Genomic DNA, 18,101 nt, shown 5'->3' on the forward strand with positions numbered 1-18,101 from the left:
GCTTTAATCTTCTCAAAAGCAAATTTTCTCTGAAGTACCCTAGAGAACCACAAAAGTGAATGTAACTAACAAAGAATCTAAACTTACAATGATTCTTTAGCAAAGGATTTGGAGGAATTTGGGTCAACATAAAATCTATTTTTAGTAATAATGCACATTGATACGAAGCTTCAAAGGATGTAAAAAAAAATTGACTTTCTTTGATATCATGGGCACATTTACCATAGGCTGTATATACCCTGATACCATTATCAATCAATGACATGAATCTATTATCCTCCATCTCAGTATGTCAGTTTCACATCAAGAATGTATGTGATAAAATTGAAGAATATTCTCTTTTTTTATAAAAGCATATTTTTCTCAGCTTGCTATCTTAGTTGCAAGTAAGGAGTGTGTCAGAACAGTCATGGCCCTGCTTCCCTGTATAGAAATTTGTTTAAAGAGGATTCATTTCAATAGATACTTGTGTCATTGCTAAAAAGACTTTTATTTGGAATTTGAACTCTAAGACTAATACAAAGAGAAATGCTGTGAATGAGCAGACATTTCTTTCTGTGTGTTTGCTATATAGAGAATGACTTGTGTATTTTTGCTTCCAGTCTATGGATTAAAAACTGACTATACATATAACTAGAACTCTCCTACCATATTCTTTATGGACAACTGCCAGAAGGCATAAATGAGAAAAATCTCATATGCCTACCCTTCTTCTGATAGAGGATTGACTAATCCCTTGACTGATATCATTCACAAGAGGTGAATAAAATGCAAATTGGTTTAACCCTAAGAGAAAAGAAAAAAGATATAGCAACTTCTCTGTTTGATGAAAGTATGCCTATCTTCTCAGGTGGCTCATGCAAGGCAGAAGATTCTCAGTTTCTTTAGCCTGCATAGGGATATGGAAATTTCTGTTAAAGTGCTAGTGCATTTTATTGGTCCATTTACAAAAGGAGAAAATGTGCAGGGAGGATGATGATCTGCTTTTCAATCCTCTGATCACATGGTTATGGTATTGAATTCGGAGTCTGGCTGGATAGTGTGACTTGTAGTTTGAAAAATTTGATCATAAGCTCTTTGAGGGCAGAGGCTCTCTCTTGCCTCTTATTGTACCACCAGTGTTTAGCACAGTGTCTGGTATGGAGTAGGTGCTTAATAAATGTTTATTGAGTAATTGATCTTCAAGAATGACCTGCAGTCAGAGGTATCAATCTGTGTATGTGTGTTCACATGTGCTCACATGTGCACACATTTGAACAGCATGGTGGAAATTTACCACCATGAATTGAATTTCTCTACATTTCATACCATTCCATTTCAAAACCTTCAAAAATTCATAAAGGCAAAAAATACATAACCACACTTCAAAGCTTTTGGAAGGAAGGGTCAGTAACATATTTCATAATGTCCAACAGTCATTGAAGATTACACTGGAAAATCCACAAATTCCACTCAGTGCAGCCAACATACACATGGTCAAAAATTTTGCTAAATAGAGCATAATAATCACTTTTCCTAGGAAATACATCAATGCAAAATAATAGATATTAATAAGGAAGTAAACTGAATCAAAGATGTTCAGATGAAAAGTACATGGGATTCAATGTCGGCTGCACTGCTTACACTGGTCCAATCCAACAATTGTCATAAGCTATAACAAATAGATTTAGCGCATCAAATTCATCTCCCCCAAATTACATTGATCATGCATATTTTGGTGTTACCTCTGACCTTAGAAGCTCATTGCTCATTAAGTGCTTTGGGAAATGTGATTAGTGTCAAGAATGACTTTTTGAGAAGACAATTTCATCTCAATGGAGTGTATCTGCTTGGTTTTGGTCAACAGCTTTCAAACCTATTCGATGTCTGTCCCTGACCCTATCTTCCTGTGAACCTAGCTTTGAATGGGCACTGAGCATGATTAAATATGTTTGGTGACTTTTGTGGAAATGAGGATACACTGTGAGAGTCCAGGGGTTAAATATGTAAACAGAGTTGTAAGTAAGAAATATGACAGCCTTGTAACCATAAAGTAGTCCCTTTCATAGCCATTGGATTTTTCTTTAATATACCAAATCACATCCACAGAGCCTTTTTCTCAAACCCACTCATAGCATAGAGGTGATTCTGAAGGCTGCCAGCAGTCTAAACAGCTTCAACTTATCCGTTAAATTCAATTCTGATGCAATTCAATTCTGACTTCGATTTCATTTTTATCATTCGAAGAAGATCCATGACCAGCCATAGTCACATGCAGGGTGCTGCATGTTGCTACCATTGAAACTCAACAGGACTTTGTGATTAATTTTAGACTAATTGTGCAACCTGTATAAGGAAGTGGGTTCTCTACTGCCAAAACCATAACGCCATGATCTATTGAAAAATTCCAAATATGCATATAGTTGAAGAACTTGGTGGTAGGGAAAGAATGATTTTAGAACAGCAATTGGAAATGCTTGTTAAAACCCATAATTAACACCTCATTGCTTTGGAATCTTGGGGTTAGAGGTCTTGTTTTCTTGTGTCCACTCCAAGCAATCTGGGTAGGACTTTCCTGGAAGAAAGTGATTGAAATTCTGAAAGGAGCCATCATTTGCATTTTCACTATTTCAGGCAGGAAAAAAAATGAATGGGGTTCTTTTCCTGATTATAATCCTTTAAAAAGACTATAATATTATTTTTGAATTTAAAGAAGCATAGCATCATAGTCTGGACCAGAAATGAAGATTTTAAGAAGATATTCTTTCATTGACTTGGAGTGAGATCTTAAGAAACTAGATCCTTACCTAGAGATGGAATCATCATTCAATCCCAATCATGTCCCCCCTACATTACATGGAAACTGAACAATAAAAAAGCCTTCTTAATGAAAGATTTTGCACAGGACCAAAATATAGATTTTGCATTTTTCTTAAATCATATTGACTCTGGTCACTGTAAAGATGTATAAACATTCAGTTTTCTATGAGTTGGAAATTCCCCAATTATCCCATTTCCAAAATGAATTGCTTTAATAATTCTTTTGTTGTCTTTGAAATTTTTCTAGTTTTTTTAGTTATACATGGTGAAATTATACTACTGCTTTCTGTGTGAGTGGCAGCATAATATTGTGATTTTAAATCAAACTGGCTCTTAAAGAAAGGATCTACGGGTATTACAGATATCATCTAGCTCAACCTGCTCCTTTAAGAGAGGAGGAAAATGTATTTCAGAGGAGGCTGTCCTTTGTCCAATAACTCACAGGTTTTGAGGATCAAATCTGGGAATCTGAGTCAAGTGTTCTAACAGCAAATAGAGGACATTTTCCACCACGAAGTTTTAGTAAACTCCAGTCTCAACCTGAACCTGATAGGAAATAGACTATCAGAACTTTGTGTTTCTTCTTTTTCTGAAACTACAGTGATGGTCACTTTTACAATTGAAGCCAAAGTAATCTTCCAATTGGAGAGAGAGAGAGAGAGAGAGAGAGAGAGAGAGAGAGAGAGAGTCTTACCAAGAACTTACCAAGAACACAGCAGATAAATGAACAGAATTTTTTTAGTCTTAAAAGACAGTTTTGAGTGAGTTAATGTCTCTATGGACACTTATTTTTCATCAATATCATTATGACTGGCTGATGATAGAAATTCAGGGGGATATACTGTTGGTTTCAGATGTATGATGATAGAAATCTAAGGAGGATTATGTAGAATATCACATAAGCAACGAATGTGTCAGCCAATTCAGTGAGTCTATAAAAGCTCAGGACTAGGTGAAGAAAACATGATGTGTATTATGGTTAAAAAAATTGTCATGTCTCCTTTGGATCTCAAATAATATGTCATCTTTATGTACTATCAAGGGTACAAAATGTGTATCAACTGACCTTCATTTCTTACCTGTTCTCTTTATATTCCTAAGCACTTACAAGGGTATTCTTAGATATTCCTCTGGCCACACCTTCATTGATGGATAAGGGATAAAGAAGTCAGAACTACCAGAAAGTAGTCTAGGAAGACCTAATAATGAATGTGGCTCTTTCTTTCTCTCTCTTAGACTCTGAGGCAGGAAAATTTATAACTTCATAGCTGTTTTCAAATATCAGGAAAAATTTCTACATAGTGTTCAGGAAACAAAATTCTAAGAGCAAAAAGTCCTTAATAGAGAGTTGGGATGAATATATAGTCAAGTTCATTATGACTCTGCATGAAAAGGGGAGGATGCTGTGCTGGCTTAGGCTCATTCAAAGACAAAAATCAATATTGTGGTAACAGTCCAAAAACATGAATTTATAATCTGCTAAGTAAATTACTAAGACAATTATTCTGTTTTCATTAATCCTGGGATTACTTGAAAATAGAACAGGGGGTTTCTAATTTGGGGTACATGGACATATACACATACATAATATATACATGTGTATGTTTATACATATATATGTATATTTGTATATATGCACATATATCATTGTATTTGCATAAAAAAGGTATTTTATTTATAAACCCATCTATTCCACTTTGTGTATTTAAAAATGTTTATCTGAGGAGGTATCTATTGATGGTCAAGGAGGATCATGATGCTAACAAGGTTAAATTCTTCTTTAGAGGAGAAATGTTATTAGGACATGGATGACATTCTCATACTTAAGATTAACTGCATGACCTTAGTATTCCTTTCCTGAGAGCCAAAGGAAACAGGTGAAAGTGCAAAGACTTTAAATGATAGGATAAGACAAAGGGGGAAGGGTGGATACTGTTGGTGAAAGATTGGGAATGTATTGGCCTGAAGTTGATGCAAACTTTCTTAAACTAATAGTGAGTGGGGCCAAATCTGTAGCTAAATTGTTAGCCTGCCCCCAGGACTCCCCCTCCCCCTTATGTTATCCCATTCATCTCTCAGTGATTGGCTCATTAAAATTACATAATTAAAATGTAACCATTGTGGGAAAAACCATGGATCATCGATGTCTTGCATACAGTAGTTATTCACTCAAAGTAATGAGTAATGATATTCCATATAGTACAATCCATACTTTGCTCTATACTCTGTGATCTGCATAAGCTACCAGATTTTATAAATCTGTTTATTTCATGTCAGATCCTGTTCATACACACATATCACCTGCCTTTGTAGAGTGTCTTAGAGATGGTCTAAAATAAATGCATCTACTCCCTCCAAGTGGCATGAAATGATAACTGTCATTTGGTTCATACTAAAAGAAGATGTTTTCTGTCTTTGCTTTTGGTTTGAAGTTTAAAAATAAAATGGGTGATGGACAGGCCAGGAAAAAAAATCAAAACTATTCCACTTATACATATACATGGGAAAATTCAACCACTCAGATTCTGTGTGCTCAAGGATGTGTATAATGTGCCATTCTTTGTTTTGAAAAGTCACAAGGTGGTTGTCTTCTTGAGTAGAGAAGTGGAATGCAATCTCCTTTACAATGAATTCTACTAGAACACAGCCTCCTCAAGGCAGATTCTTTTTTTATTTTTTGTTGCTATCTCAAATTACCAGCAAAGAATATGTCCTTAATAAATGTTTGTTGAGTTGACTTCAATTGGTTCAAATTGCCTTGAATTAGATTACATTGAATTGAAAATCCTGGTCTGGGGAAAATTGCACCTATGAGTACAATATAAGGGCACAAGTCAGAAGGGTCAATCCATCTTCCTGGGGATTCAGCCTCAAAGTCAGGATGTACTTGTGGACCCATCACCTCCAGTTTCATTCACTCAAAAGATCAGGTTGCCAAAGGTTATGAAAGCCAACTTGACTGCATAGATAGAAAATCAGCATTAACAGAGCTCACTTAGGAAGGATACCCAAGACTTAACTCTAAACATCTGGATGTTTATGGATATTAAAAAAAAAAAAGAGGTGCATAGTTTGCTATTGCTTGGGGGAGGTGACCTTCTAATGGTTAAAAGCAATTTGTGGAAGGGTCTCTTACATACTGCCCCTTCCTTTACTGGACTATTTAAAGTTCTCTTTCTCCACCCCTTGGAAGCAACAGAACACATAGACAAAACAAGGAAGTTGCTACAAAACACCTTTTAAAAAGTCCCCCCTTTTTGTCCCTCATTTCTAAATGTAGAAAAAAAGTTTTTTTTTTAAGTTTATACTGGTTTAAAGTGAGAATAGCCCTGCTTAAAGAGTCAGAAATCCATCTATATTTATGCCTCACTTATTTAGGCCAAAAAAAGTGAAAAAAAACGTTTCCTATCCAGTCAATGATCCACTTGTTGAGTGTAGTCAACTCAGTTAGTTGAAGCACAGTGAGAATGAGACAAAGTTCACAGGATTAATCCCCACAGGCACCAGTTAACTTATCCCCCCCCCAAAAAAAATGCCATTCCATAGTCTGAAACTGTATCTTGACACAAGATTTCAGCCTTGGGTTTCATCAACCATCAAAAAAAATACTTGAATCTAGGCCCCAGGGGGAGGTCAAAGGGGAGGGTGTGGATGGCACATCCACAGTACATCCCACTTCCATGACTAAGCATGTGACTCTAGTGTCTGAATTTTGATTCCTGACATTCTTTCAACACCTTATGTAAAAAGATGGTACTTTTCTCTACATGGTGCAAGGCACCAAATTGGTTACTGTCACTGAGACCATCCATTCCTTTGGTGCATTGGCAGATTTGGTGTGGATTATATTTGGTAGTGGTGCATGGATGTGGTTATAGATTACAGTGTTTTGGTTCATGTTTACATTGACCAAGATTTGTCCTCATATAATATGGGTATTTGACCCCATTGAAGGGATCCTGGATTTATAAACAATAATAAATGGAATTATTCTCACAGTACTCAGAAATGGAAGTTCAGACCCATGATGTAGATTGAAACTTACCCTTGATCCCCATCAGTATAAGTCTAATTTAGGGGAACACGTGAGGGGGCTTCTAGGCAGGTTGGATATGCCCATTCACTACTTAAGTGTGAACTTCCTAGATCAAGTCACAATGAAATTGTTGTCATTTCCAGAGAGAATGAAGTGAACAACTTTTCTGAGTACTTCATGGACATTCATACGCACATACACAAACATACACACACAGATGCACACAGTAACAATTTTGTAGTTAAAACAGACATTGGCAGCCATCTAGACATTTGAAAAAGCATTTCCTCAGCATACCTGTCTTTCAGCCTTTCTTTGAAGACCTCCAATTGGGAATGCACCACCTCCTGAAGCTGACCCATTCAGTTTGGAATATCTCTAGACACACATACATGCATACACACAGATATACATGTATAAATGTTTTTAATTTTGAGACTCACTCTTCATTCTATCTTTATACCACACTCATGGGCTCCAAGGATCCATGGCACATACACCACACCCTCCACCATTATCCTACACACCGTCCTCTTCAAGAAGAGCCAGTCACCAATAACAATGTCTCTGGCTCTTAGGTAGTATCTTTAAGCAACCAAATGGTTCAAACCAAATAACTACAATAACAAAAATCAAACCAGGACACTCTCCTTCTGACCTAAAGTAGAAACATTAGATAGAGGCCACTGGTAAGTGAACACATTTACAATGAGTGCTCCAGAGTGTTGACTAAGGCTGTCCCCTGGGGTTGATGGAGATAGAATACTGCTCACTAGTGGAAATGTTTCTAAATGGTCATATTATATATGTATATATATATATGTTTGTGTGAATATATATGTATATAGATATATGTTGGAGAGGCAAGTTGCCGAAGTAAAAAACACCAGTTTATTTAGTCCATACTAAGCATGTTAAATAAATCAGATTCTGTAACCCATGACACATTTTTCTTTTAAAAAGGAACATTTAAGAGCTTCAAAAATTGCTACAGTACAAAAAGGTGTCTTTGTGTGTGTTTGTGTATGTATTTATATATTTATATATGTATATTAACCAGAAATATTGACTGTCTCAGAAGAGAAATCCCCAACCCTGTTTTCTGTAATATTTCTATGTGTATTTAACTTAGCTTCATGTTTGAAACAAAATCTTTCATCTCAGTACATGGCACGTATTGGTGTTATTGGCACAGGTTCAGAATCATTGTCCAAATCCACATCTCCAGGCGGTCCATCTTGTCCTTTGCACTTGGTCTCCTTTTCCTCCTTATGTCTTCAGAGAATCAATTTTTCCCCTTTTATTTCTGGAAACTTTTCTCTTCTTCCCCACCAAAAAAAATTCATTGGGGATAATGAAGGTTGCCTATAGGCACGTTCATTTTTTTCTTTTTTATAAAAATATATTTGGCCTATAGAGTTCTGCTCCATGAGTTCTCCACTGGCAAACAGAAAAGGTGAGTTTGGGGACACTCTCCCCTGTTTTTTAGTCTTGGGACTTTTTTTTGTTGATTTTTGAAATTTTTTTTGTTTTTTTGATTTTTTTTTAAATTTTTTGTTTTGTTTTTTTACAGGTTCACCAACGGAATCCTGAATGGAAAGAAAATAACACAGAGATTAAATGGCAGCAGATGAATGGTCAATTTAGTCTGTTTAAGTCCTTGAAATTAAATTCATTTCAATCAGCATTAAGACATTAAAGGATACTGAGGTAGTAAGCAACATAGGAAAAAAAGCAATTCTTTCCCTCAAGGAGTTTTTTACTGTACTCTTAATTCTTTCAGATGCCATCATTTACATAGGACTTTTCTTTTTTTGTGTCTATTATTAGTATTTAATTTCATTTTATTTAGTATGTCTATACATTATCTGTTAATCTGTGAATATGCTGTATCTCCCTCATTCCCATTCCAATATAATATTAAGTAGTCTGAGGGAAGAAATTCCTATTGTTGGACATGTTAGAATGCTTAGATGAACATTTGCCCAAAAGACTGTAATATTGAAAACTCATACAGGGCAAGCATTCACAAGGGTGTCAGAAGAAGCAATACCCTGATGATCTCTCTTAAAATTGACTGTGCAGCATGGGAGATACTGGCACAGGACTGCCCAGGTGTGTATGCACTCATCAGAGAGGGTGCTGTGATCTGTGAGCAAGGCAGAATCGAAGCAGCTCAAAGGACAAGTTTGGAGTAAATACCCCAAGTTTTCACATGGACTATGTCTGCCCAACCTGTGGTAGTGCATTCTGAGCTTGGATTGGTCTGATCAGCCACAGTCAGACACTAAAATTTGTCTCTATCACAGTACTATCATTTTGGTTTTCTTTTAATTGAAGGACAAGAACAAACCAATTTTTTTCTCTGTTTTGCCAGCAGCTTGAATGTTGATTTGCTTATATTATATGCTTATTTTTGCTGAATTGAATTGTTTCATTTCTATATGTTTCTGGACCTATCTGTTATCTCAGCCTCACTTTCCACATTTAAAGCCCCAAAGTTTTCTTCCTACTTTTCCACGGTCTTTTGTGACTTAACTCCAAATTCTCAAAAATAGACTAGTTCTTTAAAAAAAAATGTGAATGGTTAGCTGCTCAAGGGGCAAAGAGCCTTAATCTCAGTATATGCTAATAATATTAACTCAAGCTCAGGAAGAAATTTTGACTTCAGCATCGATGATTTGAATTTATATCTGAAAGAGTATCCAGAACTATTTCCCATATAATTTCATTAATTATTGTATACAATGTAAATTCCATGCTATTTGCCTGTTGTATAAATAGCCCTCTTAAAATATTAATCCACTTTTCCGTCTCCTGTTCACCATCTCCTGTGAAGGGCAGACAACTTCTAGAGTCTCTGAATATCTGATTGGAAACTGAGTCCATTTTTACCATCCAGTCAGCTGTGGCCTTCCTGAAGCCTAGGACTTGGGAAAGATTAATGACTTACATTAGAAAACTCATCTCCTGTATCTCTCTGAGAAGTGATCTTGCTAAAGAGAAGATCATTGGAATCCCAAATAGTTCTGGGTCAGGTCAGTTGGCAACCACAGATACTTTTTTAAGGCCTGGAAAACCATATCCAACTTATATGCTCAAGAATATTGCCATAGGAAAAGGAGGAGGAGACGAAAGCTATTGGATCTAGAGGCCCAAAGGAGTAGAAAGTTGAGGGAACCTGACCTAGTAGGACAGCAAAGGAAAACAACCATATTTCTTGAATATTTTTCACTTGTAGTAGAACCAGTAAGTATTAAATTAGGTGAAATACGCTAGATCCTCAAAAGTTATCCAGGCCAAAGCTACATGGTCCTTTTTCTCCCCCTCAGTGGTGATAAGATTACATTACTATCCCTAAGGATTCATTCTTTATTCTTTCCTTTTCTTTCTTTCTTTCTCTCTTTCTTTCTTTTCTCTCTCTCTCTCTCTCTCTCTCTCTCTCTCTCTCTCTCTCTCTCTCTCTCTCCCTCCTGCCCTCCTCCCTTCCTTCCTTTCTTTTTTCTTTTTACAATGCAATTTCTCTTCATTGAAGTGTTTTCATCTGCCTACTCATAAAGACAGACTAAAGAAGAAAGTGATGTTAAAACATCTACTACTTTAGTAATAAAATAAGGAATATAGGAAGAAAATCACATTAATTCACAAATGAAGGAAAGTAAGTCAGTTGGGGTTGAATAGCCTAAGGGTTACTCTCTTTTAAATTCAAATTGAAGCCTATGTCTTAATAGATTCTCATCTGTAACTCAAAGGATTTATTGGGGTAAAATCTAGGTAACTTCCACTGTAATATCACAATGACTTGAGATTAGATTTTTTTCATAGTAGTGTATGGAGAAGACATGATTAGATTCTGAGTGAGATGGAAAGAATGAGTTAGAATAGCCATTGCTGCTAAAGTTCCTGGATTAATATATGCTTAGCATGTAAGGAGATCTTTAATTGCCATTTCTAACATGAAGTTTTCTTTGATCTCACAGGTTCTAACCATTGCAACCAAAGAACTTCTATGAGCAAACTGACTGATTTGCATCACAAGGTCTCCTTTTTTTGTCTTCTGTCCCTAAAAAAGTATTTATTTCTGATCCCCATCTCTTGTCAATTTATTTATTATTTTTTAAGTTTTTGCAAGGCAAATGGGGTTAAGTGGCTTGCCCAAGGCCACACAGCTAGATAATTATTGTGTCTGAGACCAGATTTGAACCCAGGTATGCCTGACTCTAGGGCCGGTGCTTTATCCACTATGCCACCTAGCCACCCCTATTGTCAATTTAAAGTTAAAATGTACTGGCTTAATGTTTATTCTTGACTATCTCATGTTTTGCCCATTTGGTCTTATGGAAACCTATCCACAAACACCGTCAACTCTGAAAAGTCTCTGGACAATCTTTAATTTGTGTGTAGGTGCCAACTACAACCAGGCATAAAAAAGATTTTGCGTGTGTGTGTGTGTGTGTGTGTGTGTGTGTGTGTGTGTGTGTGTTGGTGGTGAAGAGTTAAAATGTTAAGGGTCAGGATTACCATCATACATGTTTCCTGCTGCATTAAAAAGTGAGGTGATAGAGACACCAAAGGGCAGGGACTTAACTTAAGCTCTCATTGGAGGGCTGAGCTGCCCACTCCTATCCAGTCCTGTATCCTGTGCTTGATAAAATTTCTGTGAATAAGTCCACCCAATTGCATAAATTTAAAGGAAAAAAAAAAGAAGATTGGGAGTTGGTAGACTTGAGTTCAAGTCCTAGTTTGGCCATTAACTATAAAATTTTGGACATCTCATCCTTTCCATAGGTTTTTTAATTGTACATCATCCAAAATGAAGAAATTGGCTTAAATGACCTCTAAGATCTATATCAACTCTGATATTCTGTGTTCTATTGTCTCTGCCTGAAAACTCAATGTTTTTCTACCTTTTTCTGTTCCCTTCCAGTTGAGGCAACTAAATACACATGAATAGACTTTTGAAGAACTTTAGACAGAAACATCCAAGTTCAAATCCAACCTAAGATACTTACTAGCTATATTACTCCAGGCAAGTCACTTCATGTGTTTCTCTCAGTTTCTTTAAAGATAAAATAGGGATTAAAAACAATACTTACTTACAGGGTTGTTGTATGGATCAAATGAAATGATATTTATAAAACTATGAATATAGAGGTTGACATAGAGCAAATGTCATATAAATTATTCCCTTCTGATAACCTATCTTCTAAGATAGCCTAAACTGTGACATTCTGTGCTCCAAAGTTTGGTGATATTTCATGTTTGTCCTTAATTCTCAAAAAAGATCATGCCATCAGGGAGGTGATGTCATGACAAGCACATGAATTGGATTTGAACAAGGGGAGACTGTGCTAAGTCACCAGTCTCACTTTCTCTTCCAGAAACATCTGGGTCCAGTGCCCAGATATGAATCAGGATGCCTGGAGATGACTCTGGATGTGAGTTGAGCAGTGTTAAGTGATTTGTCCAAGGTCACAGAACTACTAAGTGATCAAATGTTGAGGTCCTGGACTGATGCTCCAAGGTTGATTCCAGCTCTGAAGTATGATGTTGTAAGATGCCTCTTAGCTCTGGTAATCTAGGCTCTAAGCTTTCTTCTTACTCTGATATGTTGTGTTTAAAGGTCCCTTCCAGGCCAAATATTCTTTATTCTGAAATCTGGATCTGAAACTTTATTTTTGTTTTTGCTGCCACTGTTGTTGCTTTTGTACTTCTCGACATTGTAAGGCCCCTTCAGTTCTGAAACCTAAGAAATATAACCCTTGCAGTGGCAAAAGAGGTTAAACCACCATTCTCAATCTCCCTATTTCTATGGAAATTCAGAGATACCAGTAATATACAAATAACTGAAAATGAACTCCATTTAACTCATTGTACTTCCTAACCCCCCCATATGCTTCCCTTCTCCATCATTATATTTCATTATTGAATACATCTCACATGTCAATCATTCATCATTTGTAAAACTGATAGGAAACAGAGACAGGAAACCACTGAGCTGGAATATAGCTCTTGCACTCCAACTATCTCAGGTCATAATGAGGAAAAATTCTGATCTGGATTCAGAACGGATATGCCTATTCTGAGCCCTGACACCTTGTACCTCTATAACTCTAGCAATTTAGTCCCAAATACTGGTCCTTAACTTCTGCATTCGTAAAATTGGGTGGGGAGGCAGTGATGGAAAACATTCTGAATTTAGAATCAGAGGACTTATTTTCAAAACTCAGCTCTGTTAGTTAACATCAAGGTTGCCTTTGACCAATTTAAATAGTTCACCTCTATAGGGATCTGTTTTCTATTTTCTTAAAGGAGGTCAAACCAGACAACCTCCAAGCTAAACTGTAGTTTAAAATCTGGGATCTTATGTTCATCCTTAAAGAATGATTGCAAGGGGCAGCTAGGTGGCACACCTAGTGGATAAAGCACCAGCCCTTGAGTCAGGAGTACCTGGGTTCAAATCCTGTCTCAGACATTTAATAATTACCTAGCTGTGTGGCCTTGGGCAAGCCACTTAACTCCATTTGCCTTGCAAAAACCTAAAAAAAAAAAAAAGAATGACTACAACTCCATTTAAATTCTTAAGCCTGGAAAAAAACAAAAAACAAGTGATAGAACACTTGGCACCTTCTATAGGAGACAGAGTTCTTTCAATGGAGAGAGACAGAGAGACAGACAGGTAGACAGACAGAACAGAGACAGAGAGATAGAAGGACAGAGAGACAGAGACAGACAGGGTGTGAGGGAGAGCTAAACAAATATTGAGAAGCAGAGAGAGACAGAGAGAGTGACACACACAGAGACAGAGGCAGACAGACAGACAGAGGGAGATGAGACATAGAAAAGAAGTAGCAAGAGAAGGGAAGGAGGGAAGTAAAGGAGAAAGAGGGAAAGAGAAAAGATAGAGTAAGGGAAGGAAGGAAAAAGGGAGGAAGAGAGAATGAAAGGAATATATATGTAAATACACACACACACACACACACACACATATATATATATATATATATATATATATATATATATATATATATATATATATATCTCAACAGGGTAAATTGACTTGCCCAAGGACACACAACTAGTAAGTAGCAAGGGTCTGAGACCAAAGCTGAACTCCGACCCTGCTGACTTCAGGGCCAGTGCTCTATCTACTGCACCACCTAGCTCCCCTGAGGAGTAAATATTTTTAAGTACTTTGTGTGTAAGACAATGTGATTTGAATATTATCTCACCTAGTCCTTACTCTGACTTTGGGAGAAAGTTGTTGTTATGATGTCCTTTTTACAGATAAGAAAACTGAGGTCAAGTGATTTGCCCAGAGCAATATAGCTAATAAATGACAGCAACTAGATTTGAACTCTGGTTTTCCTGACTCAAGACATAGCACTTCATTCACAGTACCATATAGCTGCTGCCCAGTAGACAAAGGCCCTATGGTGCTATTTAGCTTCAGAGTTAAGAAAACCTGGTTATAAATTTTGTCTCTGGCAGTATTGACTAGTTGCCCTAGGCATATCAAAGTCAGAGAAGAGTAACTTGTCTGCATTAGCAAAGGAAGTTTCTAGACTAAAATTTTCTATTTTGATAGAGTCACAGATCTAAACCAAAGCAAATCAACCAAATCAATAATCCTTAATTTGACTTTCACACCATCCCTATGAGGTAGATAACACAATGTCAGCATATCTTGTTGGGCATCCTGGATCTTCTCTTTCCTACTTGGACAATTCTCTGTGATACAGCAAGACTGGTCACTCTATTTATCCTATGTGATGTTAGAAAAAAATCACTTAATTTCTTTGAACTTCAGTTTCCTCTCCTGTAAAATGACAGAATTGGATGAAATGGGCTCAGGGTTCCTTGGACTTCTGGTTCTGTGATTCTAGATTTTTCATCTTCAGACTTGTCACTGAATGGGCTGAGGAAGGAGAGCTGAAGTTTAAACAGTTTCTGGAAACCAGTGTAAAACTGAGCTGAGACTTTATATTTGTTGCTGAGTCCTTTAAGTTATACCTGACCCTTTGTGACCCCATTTGAGGTTTTCTTGCCAAAAATATTGACGTAGTTCGTCATTTTCCTTTCCACTTCTTTTAAAGATGAAGAAACTAAGGCAACCAAGGTTATGTTACCTGCCCATAATGACACTGTTAATAGATGTCTGAGGCTAAATTTGAATTCAGGTCTTTCTGACTCTAGGTCTAGCACTCTAAGCACTGTGTCACTAGCTGTCTCTAAAGAATCACTCAAGTGCAGCTAGGGTACACAGTGGGTAGAGTACTGGCCCTGGAGTCAGGAGTACCTGAGTTCAAATCTGGTCTCAGACACTTAATAATTGCCTAGCTGTGTGACTTTGGGCAAGCCACTTCACCCCATTGATTTAAATTTTTAAAAAAAATTAACAAAAGAATCAATCATAGGTAGACTAACAATTGAAATAATTTCATCCCCTCACCCACCTGCTCCTGGTGATCATTCAAGATCACTTTTGGCAGGATACCCATTGCCAGTAACCAAAGCTAATATCTACCAAAAACCCTAGTCTGAGTGTAAATCAAAGTTATCTCCAACTGTCACACAAGGTACAATGGTGAAAGACAGGTGGGGCATAGTATTTCTAAGTATTTCCAAGCATGTCTGTGATTCAGACAGGATCATACCAAGGAAATGGTGTCATCACAAACTGTTAAATCATCATTAAAAATGCATTTATGGAGGCTTAATGGCAATGGGAGAAATAAATATCTCCTTCAGCTCTTAAACCCTAATTAAATGTTTGAGTATTAATTGCTATTTATTTAAGGGACAATAAGTATCCTAGTAAATCTGAGCAGTCTCTCTTCAAGTCTTCCATTAATGCTCATGCCCAGACTTCATTCAGAGGAATGAGGGACCACACACACAGCATTCAGATTCTCTCATTCCAATAAATGATAAACCGTATGTCAGAAATACACCAACTGAATCTTTAAGCATTTATCAAGGACTAACAAGGCTGTTTGCAGAGATCTCCCTGATTTGTATCCATAAAAAAGAACAGAAAATGAAAGTATTACAGAATTGAACTGCTCTGCTTTTCTTTTCTTTCTTTTTTTTTTTAAACCCAGTAATAGATTATAGCTCTTGTTCAGCATAATGCTTTCAGGGTCTAGAGAAAAGATCTCCAGATTGGGGGATTTAGAGGTCTTCTGTTTCTATTGAAGTTTCTCCCTAACAGACAAATCATTTAAACACCAGACCTCACTCAGAATGTTTTTTATATCTAAAACAGGCATTTCTATAAGTCTCTAATCCTATCAATAAGGTAAACCCTCCAATAGAGAACACAATACCACATGAGGTCCTTTAATAACAAAGGAGGTTCTTTTATCCATTTCTTTTGCAAATTTTCTAGCAGAGATCCACCCAATGGATTGGACTCATTGAATAGATCTAGTGGTATATATAAACAGCCCATACATTATTCCCAGCACTTAATGCAAGATGATAACAGACAAAATAGTAAACTACAGAAATAATGCCTAGCCATGCTTGAAGAAAATGAATAATAGGAGCATCATTCTAGCAAGTAGAGATGAACAAAAATCAAATGGGCTGCCCTGAGAGAAGGTAGTGAGTTCTGCCTCACTGGAGAATTTTCAACCAAATACTTGATGACTTCTTTTTAGGAATTTTAGAAAGATGAATTGATCGAGTTGGACTCAATGGTCTCTGAGGTCACTTTATTCAACTACTATGACGTATTTACGAACTTAACCTGAAATTAAGATTTTGTAAACTCTCAGAGTGATGTTCTCCATAGACAGAACATCTGTGGGTGGGAAGAGGCCATAGGGATCATTTAGTTCCAATCAACTGAAATTGAATATCTATTGCAATGCACTTTTGCTTCCCATTAAGGGAAAATTCATTTTTTGTCTGATGCAGACCAGTTTGTTTCTGGGTCCTTCTAATAATTCTAGCCCCAGTTAAAAGGATCTCAATAGCATCCACTTCTTGTTTCCATACCTGGGAATCTGTGGATAAATTTCAAAGGGTTGGGGAATTTAAAGAGGAGGTTTACTTATTCATGTAAACTAAACTCCAACTGAAATTTAGCATTTCCTGCAATTATAAATGCAAATAAATACATAGATGAGATAGCATTTGTAGAGTAGTTTGAAATCTTTAAGATATTTTATAAATGCCAATTACCATCATCATCATCATTAATTATTGAAACAAACAAACAAAAAAAAAACCTTGATTCCATGAAGAGGCCCATGAACTTCATCAGACTGCCAAATGAACCATGTAACACCAAAAGGGTTAAGGACCCAGGATTAGTATTCAATCGGTATCCAAGTAGAACATCCTTTTGATTATATCTGAGAAATATTTATCTGATCTGCACTTAAAGGATTCCACTTGTGAGTAGGAAAAACTTGCTAAATTCATAAATGATCTATTTCACTATTGCACAGTTATTATTTTGTAGAAGTCTCCCTTCCTTGCATTTCTGCCTTTCCCCCAGCATAAATAGGTTCCATTTTGATTTCAATCCATTGCTCCTAGTCCTGGAATCTGTGGTCAAATGGAATGAGTTTATCTTATCCTGCTTAGGACTGTACTTCAAACATTTAAAAGACAGCCATTCTGTGTCACCTATCCTTTTCTAGATTAGAATTCCCTAGTTCTTTTAAGCAGATCTCAAATAGCATGAACTCAATCATTATTTACCGTTTGGCTGTCCTCCTCTGATTCTGGGAAGGAATGAGAAATTTTCTCTCTCTCATTATGAATGGATATTGAGAAGAACTCTCCCTCTGAGATTTTAAAAGGGAGAGTTTATAGTTATTGGGGGCAAAGTTACTACACATTTTCAACTCTGTAGGTTGCCTTCAGAAACTAAAGTGTCTTCGTCTCCTCTCTTAACTCATATTAGGTGCCATAAATTCCACATTCTCATAATTTCTCAAATTTGACCCATTCTGCTAATGAATTATCATCTTAAACAAATAATCTTTCCATATTCCAGAATTTCAGAAAGAAAATGTGGAGAATTTTGGAAGCCTTGGAGTAGAGGAACTGTTGACAATATAAGACATTGTTCTACAAATGTCCCTGGATCAAGAAAAGGATAATCTTTCCTCATAGGCTAATGTTTATGGGCATGCATGCATGCACATGTGTGTAACAAATATATAGGAAACCACTAAATAAATAATCTTAAAAGCTTAGGACAATACCTCTTCAGTAATTCAAACTTCTCTCACTGACTTTGTATAAG

At 36.6% G+C, this 18,101-nt stretch overlaps 1 protein-coding gene across 1 annotated transcript in view; it reads right to left on the reverse strand.

Annotated features, from left to right (window-relative positions):
* Positions 1-7,347: 7,347 nt before the first annotated feature.
* AJAP1 (adherens junctions associated protein 1) overlaps positions 7,348-18,101 on the reverse strand; it is a 276,110-nt gene continuing 265,356 nt past the window's right edge. The window contains exon 6 of the mRNA XM_074192296.1: positions 7,348-8,424. The gene's annotated coding sequence lies outside the window, so the exon portion shown is untranslated. The remainder of the gene's footprint in view (positions 8,425-18,101) is intronic.

This window comes from Macrotis lagotis, chromosome 1 (assembly GCF_037893015.1).
Source record: "Macrotis lagotis isolate mMagLag1 chromosome 1, bilby.v1.9.chrom.fasta, whole genome shotgun sequence".
NCBI classification, from domain to species: Eukaryota; Metazoa; Chordata; class Mammalia; order Peramelemorphia; family Peramelidae; genus Macrotis; species Macrotis lagotis.